Source organism: Sebastes umbrosus, chromosome 13 (assembly GCF_015220745.1).
Source record: "Sebastes umbrosus isolate fSebUmb1 chromosome 13, fSebUmb1.pri, whole genome shotgun sequence".
In the NCBI taxonomy this organism is placed as follows: Eukaryota; Metazoa; Chordata; class Actinopteri; order Perciformes; family Sebastidae; genus Sebastes; species Sebastes umbrosus.
The window spans coordinates 14616819-14630105 of NC_051281.1; the positions used below are offsets into that span (position 1 = coordinate 14616819).

General features: G+C 37.6%; 1 protein-coding gene across 2 annotated transcripts in view; it reads right to left on the reverse strand.

Annotated features, from left to right (window-relative positions):
• Positions 1–13287, reverse strand: part of LOC119500243 (bromodomain adjacent to zinc finger domain protein 2B-like) — a 56912-nt gene extending 43625 nt beyond the window's left edge. The window contains exons 1-2 of one of the 2 annotated variants that reach the window (XM_037789888.1): positions 12966–13287; positions 4738–4781 (exon numbers count right to left, since the gene is read on the reverse strand). The gene's annotated coding sequence lies outside the window, so the exon portion shown is untranslated. The remainder of the gene's footprint in view (positions 1–4737; positions 4782–12965) is intronic. The other variant, XM_037789887.1, reaches the window with a different exon arrangement.

Below are 13287 nucleotides of genomic sequence, written 5' to 3' on the forward strand. Positions count from 1 at the left end.
CATACATGTAGGTAGGTGCAGAACCAAGAACCAATGTGCCACCTCAATAAACTGAGAATTGGTCATCTGACCTGACCAGTAGTTTGACACAAGGCAGGATTTGTATCCATTTAATGTAAAGATCATTAATCTCATGAGGCAACATGACATAACCAGTGGTTCTGGATTAGTACTGTACAGAAACACATTATGCAAATTACTGCTATTCTTAGAAGTAATATATGCCTCTGTATTCATTAAACTTCTGAGAACAGTCAGTGTGAATGTAGTTTCCATAAAGCCAACACATCTTATAGTTGCATCATTCACATGAGTCTTTGATTTGCCATTGACAGAGTTCTTTCATCACTTAACTTTTCCTTGCTGCATGTATTTTAGTGCCCCTCTGGGCAGAAAAAAATGTGGAGAGCAAAAAGAATCGTGGGCTTTGACACGTACTACCTCATCATATTACATAGCCACAGCAATCTGTTCGCTCTTCTGGCAAAGTCACAAAATATAGCCTTCTCTGTAAAGCTACACTATTAACTGAAGCACATAAATATTTTAAAAAGAGGGGGGAACTGTGGTAGCTCAACCTCTCTCTCTCTTACACACATACAGAGCACACTAAATGATGATGCATATAAAACATACCAATCAGCAGTCCATAAAGCTGCCCTCCCTCTCATTTAAATCAAGTTTTTGACCTTGTTAACATGTCCATATGGTGTTTTTTATATTCTACAAGACATATGAGCGAAATAAGCAGTCGACGGCAATGGCTGAGCATTTCCACCTTGAAACTGCAGTGTCCCAATGACAGTCTCAGAAATACGGATTTGGATAGCCAGGTTTTCATACTTCACATAACTAAGGTACCAATCCCGTCAACTTACTTTCATTAACGCTATACACGAGGGATATCAGAGAGGAGAAGCCAGGTGTTGCTACGTGCTAGCTAAGTTTAACAATTTTCTAACGATGGCAAAGACGTGTTGAGACGAAATGGGTGCTGTTTATTTGGAGAAATCGTAATGTCCCAGCCAAACTTCCTGTTTGCAGTAGACACTTTCCAGAACACTGTCAATATTTCCCAAAAAAAGTTTCCACAAAATGTATACTGAAGCCTGAGGCTGTTCCATCCATTTATCCTGGGGGCACAGCGAGTAGGAGCCAACATGTTGGTCATCGGTTGACCATAAACCAGTAAGTTTATTTTTCTTGTGTTTTAGCGTTATCCGTTGAATGTGTGCAACAAATCTGCAGAGTACTAATGCTACATAATGTTAGCCAATGTTAGCCTGCCAAGTCGCATTCATGTCAAATGCTGACAGGACATTCTATATGGCTTGGGGGATGTTGATGAGGAAAGTTACGGCAAACGTTACACTTTGGCTACATTGAAAACGTAACGGAAGCGGATCGTTCACGAAGCGCATGTGCCGCGGAATGAATCTTTTTACTGGCTACACCTGCAGCGCATATATGGCTGTGTATCGGTAGTTTCATTTAAAATGTTCAATGTAGCCTGCATCAGGGTTGGAAATTAACTTTTTTGTCCATTTGCCACTGTGACTGGTGGATACAAAAAACTATCAGCCACTCAATAGATTACCATTGTTTTTTTTGGGCTGGTGAGTGAAGCAAATCTAGCAACCACTAGCAAAATTTACCAGCATTTGGCTCGTGGCTGGTGCCAATTTCCAACCTTGGCCTGCCTGTTACTCTGCTAGTCTAACATTTGCAAGATACGGTTAGCTAATTCAAGGACATATGGCACATGGGAGAAGTTTGTCTTCAGGGTTTTCTGGTGTTCACATGCATGATCTGTGGTCAAGAAGTGGCCAACGTTTGAGCATTTTGGACAGACAGCCATGCACAACAGTTGATTACATATCATACGACACAGATATGATACAGTATTAGGCCTAATAACACTCCTTTTGAAGTGATACCAAATATTTGAATATCAATAATGTAACTAGAAGTGATGAATAACACATTTCATATCAACATTCGATAAACTACTAAAAATAACAAAGCTGAAATCATAAAAAAACATTAAAATATTTAAATGAACTTAATTATTTATAAAACTAATATGTTTGCTGAATTAGAATTAAGCTGACATTTTAAAAGTGTAAGGGAACATGCCCTGCTTCACTTTGTCTCCCTTAACAATTCCTCAGAAAACAAACATGTCTGCTTTGTCTGGAGCCAGACATGCCCTTTGTGTGCTTTGTATCTCCATTGTGTTGAAGTGGTATAGAAATGAATGGCAGCACTGCCTGGCTTTTACGAAAAAAGCAGCTGCAGGCACACGATGTACAATGAAGTGCTGATTTAAATTTATTTTAGCTTGATTAAAGTTAGTCAGGATCTCTCTGCATATGAATTTTCGGCCTCTTTTTTGTTGTTCAAATTTAAATGTTTCTGGAAAACACAAGTTTATGATACTTACACGTTTTGTTCGGCAAGATAATCTTTACAAATTAACACTACTTTTTTTGTGAATGCAATCACTTGTAGGAAAAAGCTAACGTTGGGCTGTAAACAAACTACACCACGGTCACATGAGCGCGAGTACACACAATGAGGCTGTAAAGGCGGACGAGTCGGCGTGATGACATTAAGTAGTCTCATTTAGACACTTGTTAGCAACAACCTTTTGTAAGACATATAAAGGCTTCAAAATTCACAAGTTCACATTAAAATCTCTTAAACCTGTGTTAACCACAGACCTTATTTCAAGTATCTAACCAAAAAAACATTAAAAAAACCACAATGCACAATGTAAACTGACTTCAAATATGAACATAGACACTAAACTTTTCAACACCACGGCTTACTACATCCTTATACTGACCTCCCTCGACAGAGCCAACAAGCCAATCATACTGATCTGATGATGTTAAAGTATACATATATAATAGTTTCACCATTCTTGAAACCATTATTTATCATTCAATAAAATAAAAAATGTGTTTAATGACGAGCTATAACTTGCCAACCTGGCATCTGCTTCTGAAACTTACTGTTGGGCTCTGCAGGTAAGCTGAAGGTTACTCATAACTGCTATAATAAATCCTTGAGGGCTTCTACTGCACACAGATGAAAGGGAGAGTACTCAGGTTTAGAGATGATGGGATTCCTGTGGCGATGCTCATTTTGCCATTGCCATTTCAACTCAGCTTGTCTGCAGCAGCACTACAGATGACCTGTCTCTTTCCAGGGTCAGTCACATAAACAGTAGGAGACTTTTTCCTCTAGATCAGGAGGTGGCCGTGTACATGCCATAAATTTCATGGCACAATTTCAACATTCTTTGCTTCATAAAGAGTAAGTGAGCAGTTCCACTCACCTTTAGGGTTTTACTTAATGTTGAAAGAGCTATGAAGCACAAAAGGAGTCAGAGCAGCGAAGACACAAGGGGGAAAACTTTGGATTCAACCCTCGGTAAATGAGAGCACACATCCTTATAGAAACAGTAGCATTGATCGCTGAACTATATCTGATGAGCCAACAATTCAATTAGAGAACAAAATGATTTCTTGTTGGAAGATATTTCACTTGCAGCACAATATTAATTCAATTTCAAATTTGTCTGCTGTAAAACTGTGTTGATTTAGTGTGAGAACAAAGTGCAATTGTCTTCATATATTCACTGCTTGGCAAAAACTGTTTCATGATAAATACCTCTCATCAATTAACACCTACTCCACAAATGGAGCGCGTGCAACAGAGAAAAAGTGCCCCTGCAAGACTGCAAATTAACTCCCTCATAATTTGGCAGCAAGTATTGCAGTCGGAGAAAAAACATGACGCACTTTCTGAGTAGGGCTGCAACTAACCGTTATTTTCATTGTCGATTAATCTGTTGATTACTATCTTGATTGATCGATTAGTTGTTTGGTCTATAAAATGTCAGAAAATGGTGAAACTTGTCGATCAGCGTTTCCCAAAGCCCAAGATGACGTCCTTGAATGTGTTGTTTTGTCCACAACTCAAATATATTGAGTTTACAATTATAGAAGAGTAAATAAACCAGAAAATATTCATCTTTAAGAAGCTGGGATCAGACAATTTTGACCTTTTTTTTCTTAAAAAATTATTCAAACTAATTAATAGATTATAAAAATAGTTGGCGATTAATTAAATAGCTGACAACTAATCCATTAATTGCTGCAGCTCTAGAGTAGAGCACAGGATGAAGGAAGTGAATTTGGTTTGCCCACCACCTCTATCTTGGGGCAATTTGTATTGGCAACCAGGAAACATCTATATATGTGGAGTAGCCCAAAATAAATTTTTAACAAAGCCAAACAATAGCTCCAACTTCACCAATTACGCTTCTTTGGCTCACAGTAATGTATCTTAATACACCCCTTAGTCCAGAAAGTTTTCTTTTTCTCCCCCAAGAGATTTAAATATGTTCTGAAAGCTTTGACACTCTAATTCTAAGAAAGACAGGAATTAATTAGATACACACAAAATGAGAGCAAAGTGTAATGCAGCACAAACTAATTTCATAAAAGGAGGACGTTGTTAAATCTCAACTTAATTGGAAAATTCTAATCCTATACCTAAATAATACTTTAAAATGAGGTGCTCTGCTTAGTGCTGCGTTTTCCATTCAGAGTTTTTTCCAATTTAACAAAGCAAACTGGCTTTTCCTTTTACAAAATCAAAAGAGGCACTTCAAAGAGCATAACGGCAAAGATGGACAATGGGTAGCTGATGTAACAAAACACTTACTTGTATGAGACTGTCCTCAGTTCTGTGACATCACTGCTCTGCACCTGAAACACGAGACAGCAACAGTCAGATTTATTGCTTGATTTTATTGATTTACTCATTCAGCATCGTTCCTATCTGGAAGCTCGGTGAAAATGAAATAAAAATGGTAATATGGACCCCAAAGGGAGATGAGTTATCCATTCTAAACATCAGCAGAAAATCAAACCCCTGCTCCAAGAGACGACCACAGGGCAATGGGACATGACAAAAACACTTGGCAGAAATTGGATTATGGTCAAGTAAGTACAACAAGAGATACGTTTTGTTTTAGCAGAAATCCAATGACCTTAGGAAACTGTATCGAATAAATATCTTTGAATAGAAACTGAAACCTTTTTTTTTAAAACACTCAAATACAAGCTTTAAAGTCGTCTCCTTCGACTGAAATTACTGTTTTAAAATGTCCATCCTCAATGCTCTCATGGTCAAAATATCTTATAACATAACACACATATGTTAGGCACTGCAAACATTTTCTGACCAGCCACCACATGTATACTATTTATGCATTACCATCTGGGTTCATTTTGTTTGGAATGTAAAGGAAATGGAGCCTAAACCAGCTTCAGTCTTTGAATCCCTTAAGTCCTTTCAAGTCTTCATACATCACTCAGAATCACTGACTCTAAGATGTTACTACAAGGAGGATTGAGGTCATAGTCCTGTATGGTAACTCTGGACTAGATCAAGTCTGAAAATACCAAAGAACCACAACCATTTTGAGGTCTATCAATCACTATGAGTTCTTAACTTCTATATCATCACTTAGCATGTATGATATACAGATACGTTGCAATTAGGGTTGCAAAGGTGGAAACTTTCCATGGGAATTAACGGGAAATAACATGAATGAAATGGAAATATAGGGGTTATTTGCTCAGGCTGTATGTCAAATGCAGATAGCAACAAATCTGTTACCATATCATATAAATAGATATAACTGTAAACACTTCTAATAGAAATGACAATTTGAGTTGAGTTGAACTGTAATTAAATGAGCTAACTCATTTAACATTGTATTGACTAGTCTCCATATCCTCTCTATGGACCTGCATGATTCTATGTGTGTATTTTCCCTAAAATAGCTTATTAAAATATATTACTTTTTTTTTTACCAGGCCTTATTTTGAAAGGTCCAACTAAAATCCAACTAAGTTTTATACTAATGACAAACAAACATAAATTGGCCACATCATTACTGTGGAAAAAACAAACTTGTACTCACTTGATTAACACCGTTTCCGTCCTAAATTCAACCTGATGAGGGTATGACGACCAAAACGGTGTTAATTGAGTGCAAAAAGCTCACAGTGTGCAGTATTTATGTTTAGCTAGGATAGCTAGGCTATTCCTACAGAGCAAGAACTTTGTGTAAAAGTTAATCACTTGCCACTATCAAAAAGTAAGAAACTAATGTAATTCAACTCAAATGAACTAACCAGAGCTAGCTTTTAGTGTTGGTTTGCTTTGTTTAGTGATGGTAAAAACAACATATCCTTTCTCAAAATGTTAATTCATTCAATATTTAATACAATAATTATAAAATATCTGAGCACCTTTATGCTGTTTTTGAAGAACCTCTAATAACTATTCGAGGCCTCTACAGTACATAAAATACATCAGACTGTTAAGAAATCCTATAAAGCATATTCATTCGGTTATGATTTTAGGAGATATTTAATTTCGACATCACAAGTTAACACATTACTGACCCAGCCACACATCTTCAAAACACCAGGACAAAACTGATCCTGTTAAAATGTAGACTTAACAGGAAAAAGTTCAAAAGTAAAAAGGCTCTGAATCAAATCAACTGATCGGCCACTTTCGTCTGTCACATTTATTTTCTGATTTAAAAATGTTGTTACCCTTCCTCTCTCATAACTATAAAGACTCTCATACTGTAACTTACAAGTATGACCTCCATGCTCTCACATCAGTAGCAGCAACACTTGTTGTGCGTCATCTACACGCGGGTCACCTTACAGTTCCATCTGTGTCATATTGTAGTGTGAATACCAGTGTAAAAGAGATTACTGTCTTCTACACTTGCATGTTTCATTCAATATCAAGAGGGAAAAAGGTCACTCTCTAGTTTCAAATAATTGCTTGTTGCAACCAGCCTTTGAACTACTACAAGACTGAGCCTCCTCAGGTTACTCAGCTGTCCATCTATGTGGCAGATAATGGCACTGGCCTGCTGTTTAAGTCACGATTAATAACTAACAGGAAACCTGGGTACCAAAACGCAGCTTCCTTGTACTTGTGTTACATGATTTGAGGGGTTTCAACTTGCAAGCGAGGTCAGGGAGAACATCATTTTGTTTGTTACGACTGTAGCTAAAAACGACTGTAGATAAAAATTGGAGTGTGCCTACACATTGTTGTTGTGATGTACCTTTTAGAGATTATTTGTTATGGAGATCATTTTGAGATAATCTACTGTACCTGTGAATCATTTTGAACCACTCAACTAAAACACTTCTGAGCATTTCAATAAAAGGAGTTTGTTTAAAGTTGTATGGTAAGATCTGTACCTTTATGTTGTTTCTTTAAAGTAAGAATGTGCACATTTTTGTAACAGAGAGGCAATAATCTCATGGCATGCAAAGATCCCTCTGCCTGCACAATGTCTCTCCATGGTGAGGAAAGAATTTAGTGAATTAGGTTCACTAAGCCCTAGATTTTGACCTTTGCTGATCCCAACATTTCTAGGCGGAAAAAAATGTATTGTCTCCCGTCTCTATCACGCCAGACAATGTTGAGTAAAAAAATAAATATTCAGAAATGCGGGCTGCAGCAGCATGCCTAATGCAGCTCAAGTGGAAGTGTTTGTGGCAGCAGTGACCAGATTTTAAATGCATGAGGATCAATAAAAAGGGGGCTGCTGAGGCACAGCCCTTTGTGTGAGAGACGAATGGTTTACAACAAAAACTGGACAAAAGGTTCATATTGGTCTTGTAACTATCTGAATATGGAGCATGAATATGGAGCCACTTCATTCATTCTCAGCTGGCCTGCAATTCCTGCAGCAAAGGAGGCAAATAAACACTAAAGCATTTTAAACATCAGCCCCATTTACACAGCAGGGGAGACTTCCATCTCAGAAGCGTCATTGGTTCAAATAAAGCACTACGAAAAGCATCTCCAGGCGGAGAGAAAATAGATCAGGAAGATGAGTGAAAAAGAGTAATCTCCCTGACATATTCCTAATAATCCACCTCCCTCGTGCCGCTCCCCCCAAGCTCACCCAATCATAAAGTGTCAACACTGACCTACAAAAAGGGACTCCCGTCAAGCCTTACATGTTTAAAAACATCAATCACCACAGACAAAGAGGGTACATTGAATTATACAGTATTAACCTTCAGGGCTTGCATATAAAGACCATAGATTTATTTATGCTTGTGTGTTAAGAGCCTCTGCATTGTTCCTTACAGCAAGGCTGGCTGCCAAATTGATGAACCTGCTCAGCCCTCAGCAGGAGGCCAACATCTTTGATTAATGAGTGCAAACTTGTGGAAAGGGTAAGAATAGGAGAGACAGGGTGAAAATGGGAGAAAACAATTATTAGCAGTCCTGATTTTTTTTTTCCTTTGGCCCTTTCAAAAAGGCCAAAAGAAAAAAGGCACTTTTAAAAAGATCCAAAGAAACATAAAAAGGGACCTTCTCATATTCTGTAAGATCAAGAGGGACTACAGTAGGGCTGCACGATTACGGCCAAAATTACAATCCCGATTATTTTTATCAATATTGAGATCACGATTATTCATAGATTTTAGGGACTTTATTGTACTTTCACATTTAAATAAACAGAGCGCTGCTTTCTCTTCCGTCTTGGGCTACATTTCTATTAATGTACAAATCTTCGCATCAAAATAAGACTGGTCCTTATTCACAGTGCATCTCCTAGAAGCAAAATAAAATTGGTCCAAAAATTTGGGGCTTGGGAGTTGTCCATGTTTTCATCTTAAGACTTTAACCCCTTTCATAGTTTGTTTTCACTTCATCAAAGTTAATTATAACCTAACCTTTTTGGCCGCCTACAAATGTCCAATTCAGCGTTCAATTCTACTTAGCTCCACCCTCTCGTGTCACTTCTGGTTGCAAAAATTCAAGATTGCGACGGTCACAAACCAAGAGAGCAATGACCAAAAAACCAAGATGACGACGGCCACAAACCAAGAGAGCAATGACCGAAAACCAAGATGACGACGGCCAAAAACCAATATGGTGACGGCCAAAAACCAAGATGCCTAACGCCAAATCCAAGATGGCGACGGACAAAAACCAAGAGAGCTACGACCAAAAAACCAAGATGGTGACAGCAAAAATGCCAAACTCAAGGCTTCAAAACGGTAGTGCACAAACCAATGGGTGACGTCACGATGACTACTTATATACAGACTATGGGCATGACAGCTCCCCAAAAAATGAAGCCAAAACAGAGCATGCATTTAAAACATCACAGTCGATCATGTTCATTTAATTGTGGGAAGCCAAAATCGTATCACGATTAATATTTGATTAATTGTGCAGCCCTAGGCTACAGCCATGTTTAATATGATCCCCACTTCAAATGTGACTAATTCAGCAAAACACAAATCTGGTTACACCTAACACAGCTTGGTAAACTAGGAAAAATGTGATATTAGATAAGTGAATCTACACTACTGTAGATCCTCTTGACCTCATGCACAAAAATAAATATGTACTATGTACTATGTGGTGTATTGCTAATGGAATTTAAGGTCTATTTGATTATAGTTATTTAAAGTTATACAATAAATAGTTTGTAATCAAGTGAATACATCTCTAATTAATAATGTAGCAACCATGAGCTACATTTGCCTTTGGAGCCTGGAAGAGCAAAACCCTGCTACATTTTTAACATTCAAATGCCAAAAAATGTTAAAAGCTGGTATTAGAATACAAGTATACAGCGCCTCAACATTGTTCTCTCTGCAGAGGTTTTCAAGGACGTGTGCTCTGAATAAATATGAGGCAAATTTAGTGACCTTCTACCTGTGTTTTGATTCATTGGCAGTTACTGGATGCATGCATAACGCATCAAGGCTGTGATCTGATTTATCTCGCTGCCTTGGCTACTGAAGCCATTTAAATGATGGACTTTAACGGGAATAATGTTTACTGCCATTTCACTTAGGACTGTGTGCGCAAAGGGCACACGCAAGTTCATTACTATCAATTATATATCTGTAAAGGCAAATCCGCTCCACTGTGTAACAAACGGAAGATGCCTGCCAAAACAAACTAAATGACGCAAGTTAAATTTACACCATCAGAATATGCTCTATACGCAGTATGAGCCCAACTGTTCGTAAATCATCATGCACCACACACTCCTGTATTAATAGTGTGGTTGACGCTGTCATGACAAAGTTTGAAAGGGCCCATTACGAGTTCATTTCCAGGTTTTAACAATCCACAGGCCTTTTTTTTACAGAAATTTTGACATGTCACAGTAAAATCACCGGTGTAAATCAGGCTCCTGGTATCGTGCATGCTGGCTCACTGTCGCACTGTAATTACTTACTTGGACACTTAAATACAACAAAGCTATCGTTAATGTTATTAACACCTGTGCTTTTCCAACTATGACAAGTCAAGATGTCTATTTACTTATCTCAAGCATGGTCTTAATTAATTTCAGATGCAATATGTTGTAATATGCTGTAGAATTGCCCTTAAAGTTGCACTTAAAATGTAGTAAAACATTGACTTGTTTGTGCTTCTGTGGCCTGTGTGTTTTCAGAATTGACAGAAAGAGGTATGGTATGTCATTCAAATATGTTTTTTTAAGGTTTCTTAGATTTAAAGTATGCCCATTAGGGCTGCAACTAACGATTACTTTCATTGTCGATTAATCTGTTGATTATTTTCTTGATTAATCGATTAGTTGTTTGGTCTATAAGATGTCGGAAAATGGTGAAAAATGTCGATCAGTGTTTCCAAAAGCCCAAGATGACGTCCTTAAATGTCTTGTTTTGTCCACAACTCAACGATATTCAGTTTACTAACATAGAGGAGTAAAGAAACCAGAAAATATTCCATAACCTGGAATCAGAAAATTTTGACTTTTCTTTCTTTAAAATTTACTCAAACCACTTTTGGCGTTTAATTCAAAAGTTGACCACTAATCGATAGGGATGCACCGATACTGTCCAATACTGGATTGGATATCGGGCCGATACTGACTCAAATAGCTGGATCAGATATCAGTGACAGTGGGCCTGATCTATTAAATTGAATTCTATGTTTATATACTATATACATTTTATACTGAATTTCTGTTTAGATTTTGACAAATGTGTTGCTGCAATAAAAAGGTTTACACTTGAATTGTAATTCCTGTTAATTTTGAAGATTTTTTGCCAAGTTGTGAGCGTACGATTTATTATTTTAATATGAAATAACAATTTACTAAATTTATGTTATGTTATCTATGTATTTATTTGTTACATTTTGTTTTACAAAGTTAGAAAAGCCATGTTTAAGTCAATCCTGATGTTGTCTTACACATAAAAGAATGATCTACTTCCACACAGTGAGGCACACAGCTTATTAATTAAAAACTGATATCGGATCGGTACTCGGTATCGGCCGATACTCCAAACCCAGGTATCGCTATCAGTATCGATAGTTGAAAAAGTCAGATCGGTGCATCCCTACTAATCGATTAATTGGCCGATTTATAATGCTCATTATAACAGTCTTTTACTCATGGATTGTATCTTGGTCTCTGTCTGTGGATGTGTGTGATTTTTGTTGTCTGCTCTGTTGACCTGTTTTTATTCTGCCTATGTCTGTAAAGCACTTTGGTCAGCTCATGTTGTTTTAAATGTGCTTTAGAAATAAATTTGACTTGACTTAATCTTTGCAGCTGTAATGCCCATTATAAAAGACACGGTATGGAAGAAATCAGGGCAATGTTAAAACACCCTGAATTCTACATGGGACTAGTTTATGGCAGATTATATTATAACCACTATACATTACAAGATTTAAAAAACTGATTAACTAGAGCTAAACCAAATGTGTGACATGTCACATAACATACTTGCATAAATCAAACTCTACAGAACTAAAAAAAAACATATTACATATGTGTGATTAAAATGGACAAAACATGGGAAGTTGGGTCTAGTTTATGAGAGATTATATTATAGCCACTAACACTACAAGGTTTAAAAACTGTCATCACAGGAAAAGGAAAGTACATACTTGCATAAATCAAACTAAAAAAAAAAACACACATTACATATGTGTGAGTAAAACACTGCTTTCACTTTCAACTCCACAGAAAAATCAAGGTTGTGTCCTTCAGATCATTTCCCCTCATCTCCAAAGTTTCCCAACTTTGTTTGCAGATTAAACCCCCGTTTAAATAGACAAGCGCTAATCTAATTTAAATACCCCCAAGATGGCGAATGCCTTGTTGTTAATATGAAAGCAGAAACATGGAGGGTATTGTCATAATCTCAAAGGGTAACATTTCAGCCTGCAGACCGCAGCAGCAGCAGCTGCAGCAGCTCCTCTCCTTTAAAGAGGAAGCAACAAAAAGAAGAGATAGGAGGAGGAGGGGACAAATCATAACAAATCATTTAATGTTAAAACATGATCAAAAAGCACCACCTGTATTATATCCAAGTTTGATCATTTTCATGACATGTCACATGAAAAAACCACAACACAGGTTATATGATGCTCTCCTGCAAAGATGCATGCTTATAAATCTTAAATATGTCTGATAAGCTAACTTGTGTGGATTATGTGGATCCGCAGAGTGGACGAGCTTGCAACAAAGACAAGATGCATGCTGCAAGGTAATGATAAGACACTGTCTCTGTCTGTGTGCCAAGTAAACCGGTGACATGTTATAAACGTTAGTTTCTCAACTCTGCGTCCAAACATTCTCCTCGTTACCAAGTTCAACATGACAACAGTTGTGTTTTGAGATAAGTTTGCATTTAAAACACACAAAAATCTACTTTGATATTAACTTTTGCAAGTGTTGAACTCACAGTGAGCGGATATACAGCTTCTTCTTCTTCCAAGTGAGAGAGAGAGGCAAGTGTAGGAAGGAAGATGCTACTGCTGGGTTAGCTTAGCTGTTCGTGAGCACCAGGCGACAGTGGATGTTACTGTTAGACAATTAAACTCACCTTTGTCGTCGAGAAAACGGCGTATTCCTTTAAAACAAAACATAAAATGACAACTGTGGTGGTTTAGTTCCCAGTTTGAGCGCAGTTTGAGTGGTGTTTGGAGGAGATTTGGTGGGTATGTGATAGAGAGTCCGTGGTGGCTCTGAGGAGAGTGACTGAGTGTGTTGCTCTCCGGTCGCAGATTGAACAGAGACTCTCTCCTCCAGCAACTCAACACAAGTGACGTCAGCTCCAACGCTTCTTCTAACAATGCAAACTTTTGTTCCTCCTTTAAAAAACACTGACTGTCAACATCAGCAAATATAATACTCCTCATAGCTGG